Source organism: Arachis ipaensis, chromosome B9 (assembly GCF_059453495.1).
Source record: "Arachis ipaensis isolate K30076 ecotype BB chromosome B9, ASM5945349v1, whole genome shotgun sequence".
Lineage (NCBI taxonomy): Eukaryota > Viridiplantae > Streptophyta > Magnoliopsida > Fabales > Fabaceae > Arachis > Arachis ipaensis.
This window is the reverse complement of record NC_142444.1, coordinates 62,732,046-62,740,854: the sequence shown is the minus strand read 5'-3', so window position 1 is coordinate 62,740,854 and position 8,809 is coordinate 62,732,046.

Below are 8,809 nucleotides of genomic sequence, written 5' to 3'. Positions count from 1 at the left end.
ATACCAATCCCACGCGACCGCGTGAGCGACGCGATCGCGTCGCATGGATTGCATATCACCCCAAAAGGAGACAGAGAGTTGCGCTGAAACGGTGCTGGAGTCGTGCGTTTAGCATGAATTCCAGCGACGCGATCGCGCGACCCACGCGATCGCGTCACCCCTCTTTTCCTCCCTCTCATGCGATCGCGCGCCCCACGCGATCGCGTCTCCCCCATTTTCACCCCAACCACGCGACCGCGTGCCCCACGCGGTCGCGTGGATTCGAAAATATAACCGCCGGCCAGCCACCACGCCACCACCCCGACGCCGCCGCCGCCCAGACGCCGCCGCCGTACCATCCCCTCCCCTTCTCTCTTCTTCTTTCTTCCTCTCTCCTCCCCTTTCCACCACAGCCACCTCCGCGAGCACCGCCTAGCCACCGCCGGCCATCCAGCCGCGCCCCCCTCTCCGCCACCCACCCCCTTCAGCCAGCAACAACCACCGCCCTCCCTTCCCCTATCCTCTTCCTCTCTCACTAACCCTAATACCTCCCTCCGCCACTGCCTCCTCAGCCGCCACCGCGACGCCGTGCACCACCACCGCGCTGGACGCTGCCGCAGCCACCTTCTTCCCTGTTCCACCCCTTCCGCTTACCAGGTTCCGCAACACGCAACCCTTTTTATCCGTTCGTCACTTTTCTGTATTTTTTTTTCCGTTTATGTTCATGATTAGGATAGCTAGACTTGCATGTTGTAGTGGATTTTTAGGTTGTTAGGTAGCTTAGGCTGTGGTTAGTGGATCTAGGTCTGTTTCCTTGCACTGTTCTTACTTCTGTTTTATCCTATGTGCAAATCTATTGTTGCTATAATCATGATTCATATGCTGTTTTATTGTATGTTGCTGCTGTTTACATTGAGTTTTTATGTTTATTTTATATCTCTGTACATGCAGCTTGATTTCTTTTAATTCATATGAACTGATATGATTGCTGTTTATTTTTCGGGACAATCCACTTTTAGCCGGAATGCTGCCCAAATTTTTTGAAAATTGTTTTCATTCTTGTTTTGGTTTGGCAACTCTGTTTTACTCTGCTTCCCCCAAACCATTTCATGAATGATAGGGCCACTTTCTTATCCTCTTTGATTTCCTGGTTCATAACCTGCATTTGTGATTCACTGATTCCAATTTCTGATTTCTTTATTTCTTTTCGAATCAGCATCACCCTGTTTTCTTTATTCGATTATGAGTACTTCTATTCTTACCTGTGAATCCTTGTTATATGGAATTTTTTCTATGCCACTTACTTTCCTAACTCACTAATTTTAATTTACTAATTTCTTTTTACCATACTAACCCTCTTGATCTCTTTTCTGATCACTTTCATTTCCTCTAACTTTCTCACTATGGCATATTGATTTTTTTCTTTCCATTTAACATTAATTCAATCACATTTCAATTACTCATTTTCCTTATTCTATTTCTCCCTTACCGCTTTGAGTTTCCTTTGTTTAAATTGCCTATTTGCTTTCCTATTTTATCCATTTCCTAGTTTTCTATTTTTTAGGATGTCTGCCTCACAAAGGAAAGGCAAAGGCAAGGCTACTGGCAAGCACAAGCAAGGAGATTCCTCCCAGTCCATCATTGCTCTAATGCACGATTCCTCATGGCGGGAGAAGAACTTCACATAGCAGGAAAAGCTGACCAGCTGCTCCCTTTGACTGATCCTATAAAATTTGCAAACCGGTACTGTGAGCTGAAGTACCCGACTTTTGCAAACTCCAGAAATCTATACCTGGAACGTACCTTGAAGATTCCAGAAGCCCTCCAGCAATACACCACTGAGCAAATCAAGCAAAGGGGCTGGTTCTTTCTGGAGAGACCACTGACAGAGGTCAATGCATCTTGGGTACGGGAATTCTATTGTAACTACTACCTTACTACCCTAGATGCAGTGAACCTGAGCGGAAAGCAAATTCTGGTCACTGAGGATGCCATAGAGACCGTTCTCCAGCTCCCAGCCAAGTCCGATAAGCCAGATGGTTATGCACATGCTGAGGAGGACATGGGCCAGATGCGGTTTGATTGGGATGCTGTGAAGGCACGGATAGCTCTCGACCCTGCTGTTCTTTGGGAGATGGGTCAGGACACCACTATGCCTAGAGGGATCAAGAGAGTGTACTTGAATGATGAGGCTCGGTTATGGCATCAGATCTTGAGCAACTATGTGATGCCGAGTACTCATGAGACTGAGATCCCGGCTGCCATGATCACCCTCCTCTGGTGTGTTGGTGTACGAATTGTGAATCACACTTTTCACAACTCGTACAACTAACCAGCAAGTGCACTGGGTCGTCCAAGTAATACCTTACGTGAGTAAGGGTCGAATCCCACGGAGATTTTTGGCTTGAAGCAATCTATGGTTATCTTGCAATTCTTAGTCAGGAAGTCAATTGTATTTATCAGTTGAATTGCGAATGAACAAGAGAGCATGGGTTAAAAGTTACTTGTTATGCAGTAATGGAGAATATGTTGGAGTTTTGGAGATGCTTTGTCTTCTGAATCTCTGCTTTCCTTTGTCCTCTGATTCACGCATGCACGTTCTTCTATGGCAAGCTATGTGTTGGGGCATCACCGTTGTCAATGGTTACATCCCCTCCTCTTGTGAAAATAATCCAAATGTTCTATCACAGCACGGCTAATCATCTGAGGTTCCCGATCATGCTGGAATAGGATTCACCCTCCTTTTGCGTCTGTCACTACACCCAGCACTCGCGAGTTTGAAGCTCATCACAGTCATTCAATCCCTGAATCCTACTCGGAATACCACAGACAAGGTTTAGACTTTCCGAATTCTCATGAATGCCACCATCAATCTAGCTTATACCACGGAGATTCTGATTAAGGAATCTAAGAGATATTCATTCAATCTGATGTAGACCGGAGGTGATTATCAGACACACATTCATGGATTGAGGAAGGTGATGAGTGTCACTAATCATCACCTTCTCCATAGTTAGGTGCGAATGGATATCTTAGATAGGAACACGCATGTTTGAATGGAAAACAGAATTACTTGCATTAATTCATTGAGACACAGCAGAGCTCCTCACCCCCTGATGACAAGTCATCTTAGCCTATTTTAACTAGCCTTTTTCTTTTGTTTTCAATTGAATTATGCACTTTCTTGAGCCATAAGCAAGCCAATTGGGTAGATTTTCATGTTTCCTTTGATTTAATCAACCATGTATGAATTCATGCTATTTCATGAGGTTTTATGCTAAAATTGTCACATATTATGAAAGAATGAATATCTCATGATTTTGAGCATAGCTTTGATGTGTTTGGTTGGTTAATGATAGGTGAAGAAAGCTTGGAGAAAGGTTGAAGCAAAGAGGAATGGCTAGGAGTGAAGAGAGGAATAAATGAAATTGAACCTGGAGGCATGAAGTTAGCCCCAACGTTAGCCCCCTAACTTGGAGGCTAACGTTGGGCATGAAGATTACTCCCTGGGCTCCCCACGTTTGAGCCAACGTTAGCCCCCTAACTTGGAGGCTAACGTTGGCACATGAATTCCTCCCTGGCCATCCAACGTTTGCGCCAACGTTAGCCCCCTAACTTGGAGGCTAACGTTGGCACATGAAAACACAAGGGAGAGGGGCCAACGTTTGCGCCAACGTTAGCCCCCTAACTTGGAGGCTAACGTTGGCGCCACACACCACAAGGCATACAAGGGGTATACTTCCAACAAGAATAACTTGAGCTACAGAGCTCCAAATGAGATGATTCAAGAAGCATTGGAAAGTAGGAATCAAGAGCTTTCCAAGCATATATGGCACTGCATGGTGGACACTAAAATTGAGGGAGAAAACTGCCCCGCAATGTGCATAAACGAACATGGTGGCAACCTGCAGTGAGGCCAACTGACCTCTGCACCTTCAAAGGAGTATAACTCGAGCTGTAGAGCTCCAAATAATGTGCTCACAACGGCATTGGAAAGTAGACATCCAGGGCTTTCCAACAATGTATAATAGTATGGGGTGGACAATACATTTGAGCCTCCAGAACTGGCGTTTTCGCCAACGTTTGAGGGCTAACGTTACCTCAAACGCTGCACACCAAAGCCAGCGACCATGCCCTCTTCAAATGATCATAACTTGGGTTGTAGATGTCCAATTGAAGTGATTCTAAATGGGTTAGAAAGCTGACATTCAGAGCTTTCCAACCATATATGATAGTCTATATTGGGCATAAAATTGGCAACATGACAAGAGGACAAAGTTGGCCCCATAAATGTGAATAAGGGAGGCCAACGTTAGGGTCAAAGTTAGACCCCTAACGTTGGCACCAACGTCCATACCAGTAGAATGTTGCTTGCTGCTATGAAAAGTTGGAGCCAAAGTTAGACCCCTAACTTTGGCTCAAACGTTAGGTCCAACTATGGCTAATTTCAAAACCGGTTCAATTGGTTCAATTCGGTTCCTCTTCAAACTCCAAGAGCAATCAACCAAGGCCTTTATCAACCCAATTCCATCAAGAGCAAGGGCCCAATTGACACCACTCAGAGGCACAAGAGATAGTTAGAATAGAAATTTCATTTTAATTGTAATTTGTTTTGAATTTCATTTTTATTTTGTAGAAATGCCTATAAATAGGCATCTGTTTCATATTTGTAAGGAGGCTGGCTCCAGAAGGGAGCACGAGGATTCAAGAGCTCTCTTTAAATTTTCTTTTCTTTGTTTTTGAATCTTGGGTTGAGAAATGAAGAAATTCTGTTTCAATCTCACCTTGAGAATTCTCTCTGTTTACTTGTCAGCATAATTTCAGTGAATTGTGATTTGAATCAAAACTCTCTTTACTGCTTTCTTCTCTATTTTCTTCTGTAATTATTCTCTGTTGGATCAAGGAAGGAATTGAGATCTAGACTTGGTCTCTAGTCTCATCCAACCCCTGAGATCTTCAACCTCTCATTTAGATTTTGCAATTGAGCCAAGTTGCTCTCTGTTTTGATTTTAAAGTGATTTTCCAAATCTGTTGAACCTGCTGCATCTTTTACTTCTCTGTTTGATTGTCATTTACACTTCCGTGTTTGATTTCATGAATCCCAGTACCTAATTTCTTTTATTCTTCTTGCAATTTAACTTTCCAATTACTTGATCTACTACTTTCTTTTAATTTCCAGCACCCACTCCCTTTTAATTTCATGCAATTTACATTTCTTGCAATTTAAGATTCTTGCAATTTACATTTCTTGCTCTTTAAGTTTCAATGCAATTTACTTTCTGCACTTTAATTTTCCTTGTCATTTACATTCTGTTGGCTTCAATTGTCACTCAAATCACTCAATGTTAGCTTGACTAAACTAATCACCCACTAAAGTTGCTTGATCCATCAATCCCTGTGGGATCGACCTCACTCCCGTGAGTTTTTATTACTTGATACGACCCGGTACACTTGCCGGTTAGATTTGTGTGTTTTGGGAGAAATTTATTTTTCACCAAAATACTCATCACCCCCAACAATGGAGTTTAGAGACTCATGCCGTCAAAGAGTACAAAGTTTTGATCTAAAATGTCATGAGATACAAAATAAGTCTCTAAAAGTTGTTTAAATACTAAACTAGTAGCCTAGGTTTACAAAAAGTGAGTAGACTATGACAGATGGTGCAGAGATCCACTTCTGGGGCCCACTTGGTGTGTGCTGGGGCTGAAATTTAAACATTTCACGTGCATAAGGCTGTTTTGGGCGTTCAACGCCAGGTTTGGATCCATTTCTGGCGTTGAACTCCAACTTTTAATCCTTTTCTGGCGCTGGACGCCAGAATTGGGTAGAGAACTGGCGTTGAACGCCAGTTTACATTGTCTATCCTTGAGCAAAGTATGGACTATTATATAGTGCTGGAAAGCCCTGGATGTCTACTTTCCAACGCAATTGGAAGCGCGCCATTTCGAGTTCTGTAGCTCCAGAAAATCCACTTTGAGTGCAGGGAGGTCAGAATCCAACAGCATCAGCAATCCTTTTTCGGCATGAATCAGATTTTTGCTCAACTCCCTCAATTTCAGCCAGAAAAATACCTGAAATTACAGAAAAATACACAACTCATAGTAAAGTCCAGAAATATGAATTTTTCCTAAAATCTAATGGAAATAAACTAAAAACTAACTAGAATATACTAAAAACTATATGAAGTTAACCCCAAAAAGCGTATAAAATATCCGCTCATTACAACACCAAACTTAAACTGTTGCTTGTCCTCAAGCAACTAGACAAATAAAATAGAAGACTAATAGGTTGAGAAGCAATAATATCTCAGAGTTTTGAGTGAAGCTCAGATTCTAATTAGATGAGCGGGACTATTAGCTTTTTGCTTCCAAACAGTTTTGGCATCTCACTTTATCCATTGAAGCTCAGAGTGATTGGCATCTATAGGAACTTAGAATTCAGATAGTGTTATTGATTCTCCTATTTCAGTATGATGATTCTTGAACACAGCTTTTTCATGAGTCTTGGCCGTGGCCCTAAGCACTTTGTTTTCCAGTATTACCACCGGATACATAAATGCCACAGACACATAATTGGGTGAACCCTTTGGATTATGACTCAGCTTTGCTAAAGTCCCCAACTAGAGGTGTCCAGAGTTCTTAAGCACACTCTTCTTTCTGCTTTGGACCTTGACTTTAACCGCTCAGTCTCAAGTTTTCACTTGACACCTTCACGCCACAAGCACATGGTTAGGGACAGCTCGGTTTAGCCGCTTAGGCCAGGATTTTATTCTCTTAGGCCCTCCTATCCATTAATTCTCAAAGCCTTAGGATCCTTTTTATTACCCTTGCCTTTTGGTTTTAAGGGCTATTGGCTTTTTTTTTATTTTTTATTTTTTTTGCTGTTTTTTCTTGCTTCAAGAATCATTCTTATGATTTTTCAGATTATCAATGACATGTCTCATGTTCATCATTCTTTCAAGAGCCAACATATTTAACAGTCTTAAACAACAAATTCAAAAGACATATGCACTGTTCAAGCATTCATTCAGAAGACAGAAAGTATTGCCACCACATGTAACTAATTAGAATTTCTCTTATTAAAACTCGAAATTTTATTGCCTCTTATTCAAAAGATCTACTATTTTATTCATGTTTGCTGATGATGAGAAAAATAGACTATGGCTTAATTGGAGATAAAATCAAAATAGATACTAATTACTACTATATGACTCCTAAGGTGAACTTCTCTAATGACACTATCACAGAGTTAAAGCAGAAATTGGAATTTAACAACCTTTGTTCTGGGAAATGGTGTTCCTCTGATCCGTGGGGTGCTTGATTCTTCGAGAGATAGCTTCTGGCGCTTCAATTCCCTTAAGTCACGCCCTTGCTCCTCTTGTTCTTTAAACATATAGGTCAGTATTTGACTGTGTTCCTTCTGTTCTTTTATCATTTGCTCCATAGCTTCCCGTATCTTGGTGACAGACGTCTCAAGATACTCCCAATATTCAGATTGAGGGATTTCTGGGAGAAATTTCTATGTTTTCTTTTTGGTGGAATCATCCTGTGCTTGTTGTTTTTCCATTGATGCTTTGGTGATTGGTTTCTCAACTGAGATATACTCAGTTATTCCCATCCTTACCCCGGCGTCCTTGCAGAGCAGAGAAATCACGCTTGGATAAGCCAATCTGGCCTCTTTAGAATTTTTGTTAGCAATTTTGTAGAATTCAGCTGAGTTCAGCTGATGAACTTCCACTTCTTTTTCCATCATGATGCAATGGATCATCACTGCTCTTTTAACTGTGACTTCAGAACGGTTGCTAGTAGGCAACAGAGAATGCCCAATGAAGTCCAGCCATCCTCTGGCGACTGGTTTGAGATCCTCTCTCTTGAGTTGATTTGGGACACCCTTTGTGTTGGTGGTCCACCTGGCTCCAGGGATACATATGTCCTCTAGAATCTTATCCAGGCCCTTGTCTGTTCTCATCATTCTCCTGTTGAAGGAGTCTGGATCATCTTTCAGCTGCGGTAGCTTTAAGATCTCTCTGATCTTGTCAGGGATGGTATGAACAATCTTTCCTCTGACCATGGTCCGATATTCATAGAAAGCAGTTCCAGATAGTTTCTTCTTGTCAGTCTGCCACATATTAGCATAGAACTCCTGGACCATATTCCTCCCTACTTTCGTTTCAGGATTAGCTAGGACTTCCCAGTTCCTGATTCGAATTTGCTCCTGGATCTCCGGATATTCATCTTCTTTCAGATCGAATCTAACTTCCGGGATCAATGATCTCAGACCCATTATTTTGTTATAATGGTCTGAATGTTCTTTAGATAAGAACTTCCCTTGATTCCAAAGTGGTTTTGGAACGCTCTCTTTCTTGCCTCTTGGAGTGGGTTGTTTTCCTTTAGGGGCCATGATCTTAGTGATCGCGGATAAACACACCAAACTTAGAGGTTTGCTTGTCCTCAAGCAAAAGAAAAGAAAGGAGAGGGATAGGAGGAGAGCCAGGTGCAATTGTTGATGGAAGGGGAGGGGGGGTTGGGTTCGAAAATTTTGAAAAGATATGATAAAAAGATTGATTTGGAAAAGATAAGATAGAAGATGTGATAAGAGAGGATATAGTTTAAAATTGAAAAGATATGAAAGATTTTTGAAAAAGATAGATTTAGATTTTGAAAAAGATAAAGTAGAGGTTTTGAAAAAGATATTGATGAGTTGAAAAGATAGATTTGTTTTAAAAAAAGGATTTGAAAAGAGTTGGATTGAATTTGCAAAGAGGCCTGGTGCTTATGGATTAAGATACATTTGATATTTTTAAGGTAGGGTTTTTAGAAATTAGGGATTT